Below are 15417 nucleotides of genomic sequence, written 5' to 3' on the forward strand. Positions count from 1 at the left end.
GTCCGCTGTGGTGCAGTGACAGTTTTCACGGCCCTTGGTGCCCCTCCTTCTTGTTATTCTGGGTGAGGTGGGTATTGGAGTGTGTGGCAGGGGAGGGCGGTTGCAGACACAGTGCAGGGGGGCTCTGTCCTCCTGCCTGCGGTCCTGCAGGACATCGACAAGGCGCCTGAGCATGTCCGTTTGCTCCCTCAGTAGTCCAAGCAGCGTTTGAGTTGCCTGCTGGTCCTCCTGACGCCATCTGTCCTCCTGTTTGCTGTGTGAGCGCTGCTGTTGTGTGAGGTTCTCCCTCCACTGGCTCTGCTGGTCCGCCTCTGCTCTGGAGCAGCCCATAAGTTCAGCAAACTTCTCATCCCATGTCCTTTTCTTACGCCACCTAATCTGCGCCAGACTCTGTGAGGGGCATGGTGGAGCAGGTCGGGATACTGTTGCAGCTGTGTGATGGGGAAAAGGGAGTGAATTGCTTACAAAGATACATTTTCTCAAAAATGAAACATAGTCTACTCGTTGTCTGTGAACCAGACCATGGACGGCACCTATCTCATGCACACTCACTCAGGGAAAGTTCGATTTCTCTGCATTTGCTTTCATTGCCTGGGGTATTGCACTGCAGACCAGACAAGCGGGGCAGGAAAGCTGAATCCGTGGAGCAGCCAGGCATGGTAAGCCAAAGGCTTTTGGCTGCTTAAAAGTCAATGTCCAGCTCTGTCCTCTTGCTGCAGGCAATCCTGAAAGCATAAACCCTGCCCCGTTCCACCCCCTCGCGGTTTTCCCTTGGAAAAGATCCCTGTATGCTGCCACTCTGTAGCCTCCAGCACGTGGCTCTAAAGTGACGCTTCTTGTTGTTCTAAGGAACAGTGAAGCACTACCAATACTAATAGTACACAAATTACTCTACTTACATGCAGGAGTCTGCACGCGAGATCACCCTGAGGAGGGTGTCACAGAGAGAGATAGAGAGCGCATGCTGAATGAAAGCCAGCACAAGCCAGGGCCCTATGCTGCGATGCTCGTCAAGGCACTGGTCCCGGAGTACCAGCTGAGAGCGTGGCGCGGAAAAGTGTGCTACCTCGGAGCACCCAATAAGCCAGCTCTCCCCAGGAACCTCCTCCATAGGCTTTTCGACTACCTCCAGGAGAGCTTCCTGGAGATCTTCGCGGAAGATGCCTGTTCCATTCCCCTGTATATAGACCTTCTGTTCACCTAGTCTATTTTCCTGTTCTTTTAAGAAATAAATGTTAACATGTTTAAAGCACTTACCCACTGATCCTTCTCCTGATTCAGGGTCTGTGGTAACGGCTGCGGAGGGTTGGTAGGGGATCTCAGTGAGGGTGATGAAGAGATCCTGGCTGTCAGGGAAATCAGCGTTGGAAGCGCTGTCGACTGCCTCCCCCTCCTCATCTCCTTCCTCATCTTCCCCATCTGCGAACATTGACGAGGAACTGGCCGTCGACACTATCCCTTCGTCAGAGTCCACGCACACTAGTGGGGCAGTGGTGGCAGACCCACCGAGAATGGCATGCAGTGCCTCATAGAAGTGGCATGTCTGGGGCTGGGCTCCGGAGCGTCCGTTTGCCGCTTTGATTTTATGGTAGCCTTGTCTCAGCTCCTTGACTTTCACGCAGCACTGCATTGCATCCCGGCTGTATCCTCTGTCTGTCATGGCTTTGGAGACCTTCTCGTAGGTCTTCGCATTCCGTTTGTTGGAGCGCAGCTCCGAAAGCACAGACTCATCGCCTCACACACCGATCAGATCCAAGACTTCCCGGTCAGTCCATGCTGGGGACCTCTTTCTATTCTGGGATTGCCTGGACTCCTCTGCCAGAGAGCTCTGCATCGTTGCCGGTGCTGCTGAGCTCGCCCCGATGTCCAACCAGGACATGAGATTCAAAGTGCCCAGACAGGAAAAGGAATTCAAATTTTCCCGGGTCGTTTCCTGTGTGGCTGGTCAGAGCATCCAAGCTTGGACTGCTGTCCAGAGCATCAACAGAGTGGTGCACTGTGGGATAGCTCCCGGAGCTACTAAGTTCGATTTGCATCCACACCTAGCCTAATTTGACATAGCCATGTCGAATTTAGCGCTACTCCCCTCGTCGGGGAGGAGTACAGAATTTGAACTAAAGAGCCCTCTATGTCGAATTAAATGGCTTCATGGTGTGGACAGGTGCGCAGTTAATTCGAATTAACGCTGCTAAATTCGAATTAAAGTCCTAGTGTAGACCAGGCCTTATTCTGGAATAAGGACATGGAGAACTATTCTGGAATAGTTATTGTGCTTTAAATTCACATGATACCTTATTCTGGAATAATTTCCCCACACAGATAGCCCTTATTGACTGTTCATCTCAGGAAATCATTACCAATAAAATGCAAAATTATTCAATATTTGAAGAGATATGTTTGTATTTGAAGCACATCATCCCTCATTTATACTTGTGGATATAATAGAATTCAAGATAGTTCTGGTTTCTAATGTTTCAGGGAGATGGGCACCAGATTTTATGCTGAGGAAAAAATTAGTCCTGATAGTGAGAGGGAAAAACTACATTTTCTCTCTGAACAATTTACAATTTGCATTTACTATTGAGCTCCTAAAAACATGAATTGCACCTATACTTTTTTTCTTAATGACAGCAGTTTGTGATGCCAGACTTTTCAGTGAAGAAAGGAAGGAGAAGCTCACTCTGTTTTAATGTAACCCAATGATTAACAGTGAGATTTGGGTACTGTGGTCAGAAAAAGCTAAATTTTCTCTTACAATTTCCCTCACAGAGTTGAGAATTTTTTTCCAAAGCAATAGATAACTAGCATGCAGAATTAAATTGTAGCTATTCTATATCAAATCACAGTACTCAGATATCATAATTAACCCCATTTTCCCTGATGTGGGATAAATAAAATGAGTTTCTTGTCTTAACTGATGAGTCTGTCCTGAAAAGTTGTCAATATTATGAAAAAAATGTAAATGTAATTATTATTTCTGTAAACCGTAAAAAGGCAAATTCTTCATACAAAATCCCTTGTTTTCTCACTCACAATTAGAATAATTTTCCTCAGCATATGTTGTGGTGTTTCACTCCTGAGAACTTTGGAACACGTGATTTTTGGATTGTCTATGTCGGGTCTTGGCCTGTTTCATTACCATTTCCTTGTCTATCTTGTCCTGTCTCAAGCTGTAAAGTAAGTAAGTAGGAAATACCATTGGTACTCGTTTTGCTGTCAGCATGGACTCTCCTCTAAAAAAGATCACTAATTTTTATTTAAAAAGAAAACAGTAAAGAAATCACAAAAATCGTAGTGCTAAAGAAAAAACTCAAAGATAAGCAATGAAAATAGTGTGAGACACAGAACTTTCAAATGGACTCTTAAAAAGAAAGAGAAACCTTCAGGATTTGAGGGCCCAGTTCTGTACCCTATTCCACTGGCAGTGACAGTTGGGAGTTAGAACTAGGCCCACAAAGCCAAGTGAATTCAAAGTGATGTTTTCTCACTGTATGCTAAATTCTACTTTCAGTGATATGGGTACTTCTGCCACTGAAGAGAGTGGGGTTGCACTTTGTATAACCAACAGCAGACTTGAGCCCTTCACGGGCAATAAGGGGCCAGTTCAGTCCTAGTTTGAACAGATGCAACATCATGGACTTCAGTCAGGGCCGTCCTTAGGATTTCTGGTGCCCTAGGCGAGATTATTAAACTGGTGCCCCTTTGCCTGATCTGCTCTTAGCAACACAAATATAAGCATACAGTATTGGAAAACTTGCCACATTCACGTTATTAAAACCAGTTTAACTTAATTAAGCACACTGTAATGCTGATGCACTAGCACTAAAGAAGTAGCACTATAGAAAAAATTCTGATTTGACAGAATGATGCAAATAATATAATTTTTTTAATTTTTCAAAATTTTATTGGAAATTTATATGAAGAGGTATTGAAACAAAGATTTGTTTTTAATTAAAAGCAATCTTTCTGGCTTTTTTGGCTGCAAAATCAGTTTAATAAGCTGGGTTTCCAAACAGTGGGAAAATATAACCCTAGTTTTACTGCTAGGTAAAGCACAAAGTGACCAAAATGAAGTCAGCACAGAATCATCTCATCTAGATTAAGGTAGCACAGAAATGTTACAGAAGTCCTATTGTACCTTATTTTTGTTTGGAAAGACATTAGCAATAGCAGCACATTCACATGATAAAATACATGATAAATCACTGCCTCTAAAGTTCCATCAAAAACTGACATTTTCACAGCTCTAGCATGATCTGCTGTACAGATTCTTCACAAGGAAGTGTCCCTGGCCTTTTAACTCATATTAACTATGTATTTACTTTATGAAAGGTGGAGAAAACATTGTGAAAACGTAAAACATTGGCTGCCCAACTTCTGGGCTGGCAAAGCTATACTGACTCACAGGAAAAAAGGCAGGAGAATCTTAGTACAACATATGGTCAGTCGTTCACTGTAATTTAAGGTTTAGTAATACATTTTAACGTTTGTAGAAGGTCTCTCTCTCTGTGTCTATATTATATAAATAAACTATTGTTATTATCTGAGGTCCTGCTCAGGCCACTGCCAGCTGAGTAAATGAAACCCCAGACCGGCAGCGGGCTGAGCGGGACTGGTGGCTGGAACCCTAGACAAGGATCCCAGGCCCTGCTCAGCCCGCTGCTGGTCTGGGGTTCTGACCACCAACTCCTGCCAGCCAGGATCCCAGCTGCCAACCCCCCATCAGCCCGCTACCAGCCTGGGATTCTGCTCACCCAGGCTGGCAGGAGGCCTGGGCTCCTGACTGACAGTAGCAGTAGGCTGAGTGCTGCCGGCACCCCAGACTGGCAGCAGACTGAGCCACTCAACCCCCCACCGGCCCTGCTCAGACTGCCACCAGCCCACTCAGCCCACTGCCGGCTGAATGAATGGAACCCCAGGCTGACAGCAGGTTGAGTGGTTCAGCGGCCTGCTCAGCCCGCTGCCAGCCTGGGGTTCCTTGGGGTCCCCAGGCCAGCAGCAGGTGCATATCCCAGCTGGCAATAGGGCAGCCGGAACCCCAGAGCAGTGATGGGCTGGCCGCTCAGCCTGCCGATCAAAAATCAGCTCACCTGCCACCTTGCTCTATACACTAGTAAGGAGATGAGCATATTACAGTTGTTGGAGGGCTCTTATCTGGAGTAACAGGCTATAGAAAAGTCAGTCGACATTTTTGTTTCTCTGATGAATGCCTCAAACCAAACCTGTCACTAATAATTGTCAACAACTTAATTTTCTGTTTTTGGCTAAGATATTGATTTTTAAAAAAATATTGAAATTGGATTCAGGATTGTGCAAGAATTTTTGGCAAACAAAGTTGTTAAATGACAATCTAAATGGCAACACAGTACTGCTTTCATGCTTGGCTCACCCCCAGCCTGCTGGTCCAACATCTGCAGTAGACCCCAAAATCCACCTCTACGGACCATGGTGAAGTTAGCACAGTATCTGATCTCAGGGACAGGTCACCCATGGAGCCACAGCAGCTCATCGGATGAGGTGGATCGCTGGCAGCTGCCAGCTGCCCAGATCCAGATGTCCTGATTTTATAGAGCCAGTCCCGATATTTGGGGCTTTGTCTTATATATGCCCCATACCCCCACCTAGAGTGACCAGACAGCAAGTGTGAAAAATCAGGACGGGGGAACCCCTGTCCTGATTTTATGTGACATTCCAATCCTGTGGATGCTCTGTGGGGAGGGAGAAAGGAGGGGATGGGGGGGGGGGGGGGGGAGAAGAATGGATGTTAGGGGGACAACAAGGATACTGGTTCCAGAGCCACAGAGCCTGCCTCACCTCACCTCAGCCAGGGGACTTCAGTGGATTTTCACTGGCTTATACCAGTGTTTAGGTTTTGCAGAGTGCATGAGATGCTTTCAGATCACTTCCTATCTAAGCACAATGATGTTAGGGAAGACAAGAATGAAAGGTGCTTAACTTCACCTTTTAAAATATGTCTCTCAGCTTTATTATTTAATCTATGTTTTTTTAGTTTAATCTTAGACAAATTCAGTTTCCTACTAAAATAGACTGTCCTTGTTCGAATTTCCCGATGTACTGAAAGCAGTTTCCTCTCAATTTGGAAAAGCCAACTATGCACTTATCTGAAAGGACTTGGGCTGCCTGTTTTCCTGTTTTTACTTTATACAGATTGCATGCTGTAAACAAGAGGCAGATGTGTAATGCTGGTGATTTTGGAGCTGGTATACATAGGGAGATAGGTTTCTCCAAATTTAACACGATGGCACACTAGCCTTAGCCTTTTGAAATTGACTACATGAATGAGTTTTATCTCTTGTAACAAGGGGAATCTCTTTTTGCAAACTAGTGTCCTGATACTTTAGAAAAACAGGAACAATTTTCACAGCTCATTCACATAACCAATGAAATGTGAAATAGGTTGCAGAGTTAGGTAAGACTGCTGGAGGTTCTCTGTATCACACTACATAAGGCATTCCTATACACCTAGCATTGGTTTAGAGAGATAAACCGGAAGTAATAATATTTCTTCTGATAAATTCTATTTATTTCATATCAAAATAAAAGAGAAAATGAATGACTGCCCATTAATCTATTTTCCTATTTATTTCCATCCAAGAAGTTCAAATTGTATTATTGAACAGTTACAGAAACTAAATGCTTTGCTCAGGCTTGGGACAAATAATTCTTGTGTAATGTGAATACAGTAAAGCAGATTCTTACAGGTATCAGTGTATGTGTGGTTGCCAGAATATTGTAAATCTAAACCCACAATCAGATTGTTGCGTATGTTACTACAAAGTGCAAAAACTGTACTGTGATAACATTTTTTCAGTGTTGCTGACATGAATGCAATAAACTGAATCCTGCAAACTAGAATGATCCCAAGAAGAAAGCTAATTCAATTTTTAAAATAGTTTCTTATCTCTTTGATTGACACTTAATAGTTAAGCCAGTCCCTTTGTTTCTTGTTCCCACAGCAAAAAGCCAAAACAAAACCCAAACAAAAAAGTTTCTGCCTGGGGCATGTGGACGAGTGCAGTGAGCATGGAGAAGCTCTGATGAGTCTATTGAAAAAGCATCTGTTTCTGTCTTCACATCTGACCCGGTAGAGCACTCCTCCAGTATAGTTTGTGTTCAAACCCTTTTCACTCTTTACTCAGTGCTGCTTGCCAGTCACTGGGATAAAAGCAACAGCTTTGCATTGGTTTTTAACTACTTCAAGATGCAGATGCTGCAATTACACTTAAAAGCAATAGTTAGATAGACCCTGAATGGTGGCCTGGTTTTATTGTTGCTGTCCATCCAGGGAGCACTTTTATTGCTAGCAATCAGTGTTAGATCTTCAATAGCAGCCTATCATTTTTTACTTCAGGCTTTTGTGGGTGCATATGGCAGTGTGTTCTTCTTTGCATTCAACACACATTTTGTTACACGATTATGCATTCTCTTATGGGTTTTTAATTTTATATTCTTGTCCATTTTGTGAATATCACAAAATGAGGAAGTGAAGTGATTAAATCATAAATGCTAGCCAAACTGAAGGACTGTTTCAATCAGATACCATATCTATGGGCTCAGCAGACATTAACAAGGTAATTATGAAAGGGCTGTAGGACTGTTGGCACATACGATGCTTGGGAAATAATATGTACTCAGAAAAGTATTAAATGTTTCCAATAAAGTTACAGGGAAAGTAGTGCAAATCTCTACACATTACATGTTACACAACTATCAGATGAAGAGTCCCAATGAAAGGTAAGAAAAATGAAGACAGGTGTTGATAAATTCAATATCCCTTCCTTCTTGTGACCTAGCCATTACAAACTTTTAGGCCATAATGTACTCACTGAAGATAGCACATGCCCACCTTAACTAATGCCTCATATGTCATTTAGTGTCATATGTCACCTAGTGATCTAGCAAGGAATTCCAAATAATCATTTACAAGTTCCTCAGCCATTCAGACTCATGTGCATTTTTTATGTGATGATAAGCAACTCAAGACAGGAGTAAAGAAGTTAATGACTAATGTTAAATAGACATAAAAATCTACACTGATTTTATACCAGTGTTTTATTGATTTAAGTAGAGTTGCATCGGGTAAAACCCAGTACTGAGGTGGTGAATGTGCCACGCTATAATTAATATTGGAGGTCAATACATGTTGTGTGTTAACAGTTCATAAAATTACATTGCTTGTATGTAAAAAAATCTGCTTTGAAGTGTTTTATGTTTTTTTAAAAATTGAAAGCTATGGTGTGGTTAAGCAATGGTTAGGCTTATTTGGTTGAGTGATTTATTTTTAGTTAGAACTTAGATCAATTTTTAATTTTTATATGATCTCAGGATAAAAAAAAAGATGATTGTACTTGCTATTAAGTATCAGAGGGGTAGCCGTGTTAGTCTGGTTCTGTAGAAGCAGCAAAGAATCCTGTGGCACCTTATAGACTAACAGATGTTTTGCAGCATGAGCTTTCGTGGGTGAATACCCACTTCTTCGGATGCAAGCAGTGGAAATTTCCAGGGGCAGGTGTGTATATATAAGCAAGCAAGAAGCGAGCTAGAGATAACGAGGTTAGATCAATCAGGGAGGATGGGGCCCTGTTCCAGCAGCTGAGGTGTGAAAACCAAGGGAGGAGAAACTGGTTCTGTAATTGGCAAGCCATTCACAGTCTTTATTTAGTCCTAAACTGATGGTGTTAAATTTGCAGATGAACTGGAGCTCAGCAGTTTCTCTTTGGAGCCTGGTCCTAACGTTTTTTTGTTGTAGGATGGCCACCTTAAAATCTGCTATTGTGTGGCCAGGGAGGTTGAAGTGTTCTCCTACAGGTTTTTGTATATTGCCATTCCTAATGTCTGATTTGTGTCCATTTATCCTTTTCCTTAGAGACTGTCCAGTTTGGCCGATGTACATAGCAGAGGGGCATTGCTGGCATATGATGGCATATATTACATTGGTGGACGTGCAGGTGAATGAACCGGTGATGGTGTGGCTGATCTGGTTAGGTCCTGTGATGGTGTTGCTGGTGTAGATATGTGGGCAGAGTTGGCATCGAGGTTTGTTGCATGGGTTGGTTCCTGAGCTAGAGTTACTATGGTGCGGTGTGCAGTTGCTGGTGAGAATATGCTTCAGGTTGGCAGGTTGTCTGTGGGCGAGGACTGGCCTGCCACCCAAGGCCTGTGAAAGTGTGGGATCATTGTCCAGGATGGGTTGTAGATCCCTGATGATGCGTTGGAGGGGTTTGAGCTGGGGACTGTATGTGATGGCCAGTGGAGTCCTGTTGGTTTCTTTCTTGGGCTTGTCTTGCAGTAGGAGGCTTCTGGGTACACATCTGGCTCTGTTGATCTGTTTCCTTATTTCCTCGTGTGGGTACTGTAGTCTTGAGAATGCTTGGTGGAGATTTTCTAAGTGTTGGTCTCTGTCTGCGGGGTTAGAGCAGATACGGTTGTACCTCAGTGCTTGGCTATAGACAATGGATCTTGTGGTGTGCCCAGGATGGAAGCTGGAGGCATGAAGGTAGGCATAGCGGTTGGTAGGTTTTCGGTATAGGGTGGTGTTAATGTGACCGCCACTTGCTATTGTTGCCAGTTAACTGATCTCAGAAATGGTGACTCATGAAATTACAGAAATATCCATCCAAAAGAACTAAATCCCATGCCAGTTTATATGGTCTTCCTTATTCTGAATCCTTGAACCACAGCAAAACAGATAATGTCCTACACTTAAACCTTAGCACCAACTGTCTGGATTAGAATACTGGTATCTAACGACACACCATTCACAAGAGCTTTGAACAACAATGTGAAGTGTACACTTGTGGAAGCACATTATATTACAGATATTCGAACTCACCACAGACAATTATTTTGACCTACCTGTGCGTGTGGGTGGGGGCAATGTCAGTAGATACGTTGCAGGAGTAGACTAGGAGAACACCTTATCATTTCAGGAAATGCTGCTTTCTGGAAGTGCTATTTCTGGAGAATGACATAATGAGGCATGGTTCAGGCAACCATGGCAATGTAATTATTTTGTTGGTGAGGGACAGGGAAAGTGTAGAGGCATTTTGATTCTGGCCTATACTTACTACCAGCTTTTTCACTAGCATTTCCAATACTAAAACTTTCAAAGTTAAAAACAAAAAGGCCCACAAGTAAAAGGTACATAGAAACACAAAAAGGACCATGTGAGGGACTCAGTAACATAGCCAGCATCATAGGCAGTCAAGTGTCTTCACGCTTACAGATCAGCATCATCCAGATGTTGCTGAGTCCACAGATCTCCAAACACCTCATATTTCTTCAGGGATTTCAACCCATCTCTAGTTATGTAACTTACTTTTTAAAGACTTTAATACCAGGTTGTGACCTTCCCCTGCTTCCTCCCATTGGTGAGCAAATTACCCACAAGTGTGGTCAAATAGACCTGAATTGGGCTGCTTGTGTGAGCGAAGAGGGTGAAAATCTGGTCCTGGATGAATTTTAAAACCCCATAGTAAAAGAATCTAATAATAAAATAAAGTGGGGGAGGGAGGAGAGAAAGTGTGTGTGGTGGTGTTATAATCCGGTGACTAATATAAACTTACGTATGCCGCAGATCGGGGGTCACAGCTGGTACTATGACATACCTCCATTCACTTGCTATGTTGATTTACACCAGCAAAGATCTGGCCCATAATTATTTGTATTACATTAGTGTCCAGAGGCCCAAGACACAGCAGGGCCTACCAATGCTACTACAGTTCAAACTCATGCTTAGACACAGTCCCTGCCTTAAATACCTTACATTCTATACAGACAGGGAGATAAAGTATAAGTGCCCTGATTTTTACAGCTATTTGAATATTACAGATCAGGTGTGCATTAACTGAGCAAATGAAGTTCCCAAAATAAGAGATTTTTTAAAGTAATAAAGCAGATTAGTTTTTTCCCTCAGGCTTTTTTCAATGGCACATTAATTTCTTCAAAATATGCACCTCTCAGATATTGCATGGGCAAGGGGACCCTTTCCTCTCCTGAGGAGTTTGACTGACAGTCCCTCTGCCAAAGAAGAAACGCTATTTTCAAAGTCAAACCTAAGAAAAATGTTTTTTCCTTCTATCACTGGACGTTTGTTGCTTCAGGTGTTACAGGAAAAACAAATCTCTCAACTACTCAGGTTCTTAATAAGAGAGGTATTAGGATCCCCCCGAGCACAGCTGATTCTATCCTTCCAAACAGACTGGGAAACTCCATTCATATATTGATGCACTCTCCATGAAGGGATTATGTTTTACTTTGTTGGAAGGACCTAAGAGCCCTTATTATTTTTGTTTGCCAAAACACTGTGGTGCACATGAGAGAGAGAGAGAGAGAGAAACCCTGGCTTTTCTAGTTGCTGGCTGCTGATTGCCTTTTTTTCCATTTGAAAAAGCATCTTGGATGATTGATTTCTGAATTAGATCACCACGTCCTCTCCCTTGTTCCTTGCTCTGTTTACTGAAGTTTGTGGCTGCCTTGTTCAGCTGACATTCAGGATATTGATAAGGTTAAAGATAATGACTGGGTTGTGTTTGAGGCCAGGTAGGCTTCAGGGACCAGCTTGTTTTTGTAAGATCTTTCCACCCTGATCTCAAGCTAAGATGAGGATCTGTGCAATATCCATTTTAGATTATCCTTTCGGAAAGCTGCCATAGAGATATAATTGATATAACAGCTCTTTGAACGTGAGTTTAAAACTTTGGTAAAAGAGTCTCCATTTTCTCTAAAAAAATACTGTGCATGGGGTACACTCCCACCTGCCTGTTCATAAACAGATAAAAGGCAGCCATTAAATTAGATTCTGCTAGCAATTAAGCAAGAAAATTAGAATGGTAACCAATACTGATAAAGATATTTTGGCTTTGCACACTGAATGACCATTCCATAGCACCAATTCAGATATACTACCTTCTAGGCAGCCACGTTGGCATCTGAAATACTGGGTGAAATTCATGAAAGGCTCCCAAGGCAGCAGGGAACCACTCCCATTGACTTCAGTGGGAGCCGAGGGTGCTGAGAAATCCTCAGTGTAGGGCCCATTAGCTAGTGCTTCCAATGTGTCTAGCTGATTTGATATGACTGACAAGGATATTCTTTTGTTTGCTCCCTTAAAAGTGCAATGATTTTTAAGAGTTTCCAAATGAAACCCTGTTGCCCAAGTTATAGTTCTGTATTTGAAAGGCGTTATTTCTGTTGCTTCATGAGAATTCATGGACACAATTAAAATGGGACTATAAAAGCAAATTTTTTTATTATAAAGAAAAAACATTTTCCATGCTGATATAAATTAAGTCCATGGGTTTGATTATACTATCTTACACTGTTTTTTCAACGTTATAACTCCACCAACTTCAGTTTACTCCCGACTTACACCAATGTAAGTCAGATTCAGTTCAGGTTCTATATATTGGGCAGAGCCTCAACTGCAGCTGAGCAGCATTTAGTGCAGTTGGAGAGGCTGAGGGGTGGTGGGGGGACAACAAGAATCCGCTTTGCACCCATTCATCTCCTTGGTGCTGGGACTGTCCAAATGCTAGTCCTATATTTGATGCTAAGTAGAGCAGCCTTAAGGTTTCTCTGCTTTATCCTGGATGTCAATGACAGCCAGGGCCATCAGCAGCTGGGGATTTCTGAGGTGCAGGGGCACCCTGGATATACTTTTTCTCCTGTCTATGTACCCTTCAAAGGCAGCCAGGAAAAACACACATACAGATTCTTCTGTGCAGTCTTCCAAGGCAGAACAGGGCAGCTTAGGCCTAATTTCTGTTACCAGAACATGGTCCAAGTACTTGTGCATGCAAAACAACTGGCAAACAAATATGAACGTAGATACACAGATACAAAGTATTTGTGCTTATTCTTAGGGGAGTGACAGACTGATTTTGTCAACTGTGTAAAGTCCTTTTCAGAAAAAGGCTGGTGGTTGGTGTAAAATTCAGGATCTCTATTAAATTATCTATAGTACAAAAAAAAATAATGGGGGAGTGTTATCTGATCCCTCAAGAGCTTGATTATTACCTGGGATCTTCAAAACACCCACAACATTTTGAAATGTGTAGATAAAAGGCTTTTGACTGTTCATCAGGGCCGGCTCCAGGCATCAGCTCAGTAAGCAGGTGCTTGGGGCGGCCAAGGGGAAGGGGAGGCACGTCGGGCTGTTGGGCAGCAATTCAGTGACAGGTCCCTCAGTCCCTTTCGGAGGGAAGGACCTGCCGCCGAATTGCCGCCGAAGAAGAAAGTGGTGCGGTGGAGCTACCGCCGATTGCGACTTTTTTTTTCTCCTTCTCACCGTTTCGGGCTGCAAAAACCCTGGAGTCAGCCCTGCTGTTCATATACTGCTTTATTAATCATTCAAAAACAGATTCACTTAAAAAAAATAAAATAATGAATATGCTGGGCCTGATTCTTCTCTCATTTTTGCTGCTTTTATACAATGCTAGCTTCTCTGGTTTTGCTCTAATTATCCCTGATTTGCAAGGAAGTAATGTAGAGCAGGATCATGCCATTTACGGTAAGAAGCCTATTTTCACTTAGGGGAAGTCTTTAAAAACTTCCCCAAAGCTAAAACTTACAGGGAAAAAATGCAGCAGCTTCTGCTTTAAGCTATGATTGAACTGTGGCAAAGTGGAAGGGGGCTATTTTTAGGTTCTGAACTATAGGCTTGCTTCCTGTGTCATGATTGCCTTTGCTCAGTCCCTGATGTTTTGGTCCCTCCAGCAAACTTGTTTTTATTCCTGTTGCATCAGTTTTCAGCAGGATAAGTTGAACTTTCTCCTAGTGAGATCCTTTTTTCAAATACACTACTCTAAATAAATAATTTAAAAACCAGTGGAGAACTTCAGCATGAAATCCCAAGTGGTCACTTTGATAAGGGTGAACACGTGTAATTCGCAATGCTTGTTATATCAAACTCTGGGTATCTTTAACCCTAAACATTTGCTGCCACCCCCAACTTAAAGGGACAGAGACTGTTCCATTGTCACTAGCAGGTAATTAAAGAAAGTTTCATATTAATCAGAAGACAAGGCCTCTGCATTTCAGTTCTGATCCTGGTATGTGGTGAACGTCTCTTGTAAGATGCTGAATGTTTCCAATTCCTACTGACTTTCAATGAAGCGGAGGATGCTCAGCCCTTGGTCAGGGACAGTCCCCTTAAACCTGCAGTGACAGTTGTGGAGTGCTTGGTCATAGACATAGTAAGCAGGTGTGGATATTTGCTCATTATTACACCCTATACTCTATATTTCTATATTTTTCTTGGTTTTGTTTGATCTCTCTCTTATCTGCTGTTCCTAAAACTGAGGGGAGAGTTGGTCCAAAAAAATTCAATTTTTGTAGGGAATTTTCATTAAAAAGTTCAATTTTTCAGCCAGCTGTAGAGAGCCAGATCACCAGCTGGTGTAAATGAGCCCATCTCTACTGATTTCAAAAGAATGATGCTAATTTACACCCGCTGTTAATCTGTCCTGAGGTCTTAAAAATGTAATGTTGAGAATACAGGCTATTTTTTGTCACTCCTTCATAGAACCATGTCAAATACCACATTGCTTAAAGACAGGTCTCTCTGTGTGTGTGTGTGTATACATACATACTGTGAGAAAGCTCTGTCCTTATCTCCATGGGTCCTGAGTTTCCTGATGGATTTTGCTAGCCTTGCAGGGTCATTGTGACCCTCCCCTTAACCCTTCTCTCTCTTTGATCTCTCTCAGTCTACTGAGCCATTTTCATCATAAGCCAGCGAGAGAGGTGAGGAGAAGCTGTCCTCCCTTGCAGTCTCTGTTGTCTCCCAGTCTCAGTGATTAATCGGGGGGGGGGGGAGCCCAAGCCTGCCCTCTACTCCAGGTTCCAGCCCAGGGACCCTAATAGTATCAGCTATGTTAGCTGACCTTTTACAAACAGGACACGTACAATTCCCTGGGCTACTTCCCCACAGCAGCCCCCACTTCCTCAAGCTCCACTTCACCCTTACCTTAGGGCCTCCTTCCTTGTGCCTGATATAGTGTGTACAGCTCAGTCTCTCCAACAGCACCACTTCTCACAGCTCCTGGCATGCACACCCAACTGGGAGGCTTTTAACTAGTTTCAGCCAGCCTCTGATTGGCTTCAGGTGTCCCAATCAACCTAGTATCCTCCCTGCCTTCTGGAAAGCTCTTAATTGGCCCCAGGTGTCTTAACTGACCCGGAGCAGCTGTCATTTTCTTATCCTGGTACCAGGGATTTATTTAACCTGGGGCTAATATATCTATCTCCCACTACTTTTCTATAGCCATCTGGCCTTGCTCCGTCACAATACATATACGAATCTAACATTTGATGTCTTAACAATTATTTTCCATCCTGGTTAGAGCTGGCCAAAACTCTGAATTTCTAGTTTGAGTATTTCTGAGATTTTGGAAA

The 15417-nt window shown here is 42.9% G+C and overlaps 1 long non-coding RNA gene across 1 annotated transcript; it reads right to left on the bottom strand.

Annotated features, from left to right (window-relative positions):
• Nucleotides 1-3094: 3094 nt before the first annotated feature.
• LOC120400609 lies at nt 3095-15034 on the bottom strand. The gene is made up of 3 exons (XR_005595925.1): nt 14990-15034; nt 9877-9978; nt 3095-3170 (listed from the first exon to the last, which is right to left on the bottom strand). It is a non-coding gene; the product is annotated as an uncharacterized LOC120400609 (long non-coding RNA).
• Nucleotides 15035-15417: the final 383 nt, after the last annotated feature.

This window comes from Mauremys reevesii, linkage group 1, assembly GCF_016161935.1.
Source record: "Mauremys reevesii isolate NIE-2019 linkage group 1, ASM1616193v1, whole genome shotgun sequence".
Taxonomy (NCBI): Eukaryota; Metazoa; Chordata; order Testudines; family Geoemydidae; genus Mauremys; species Mauremys reevesii.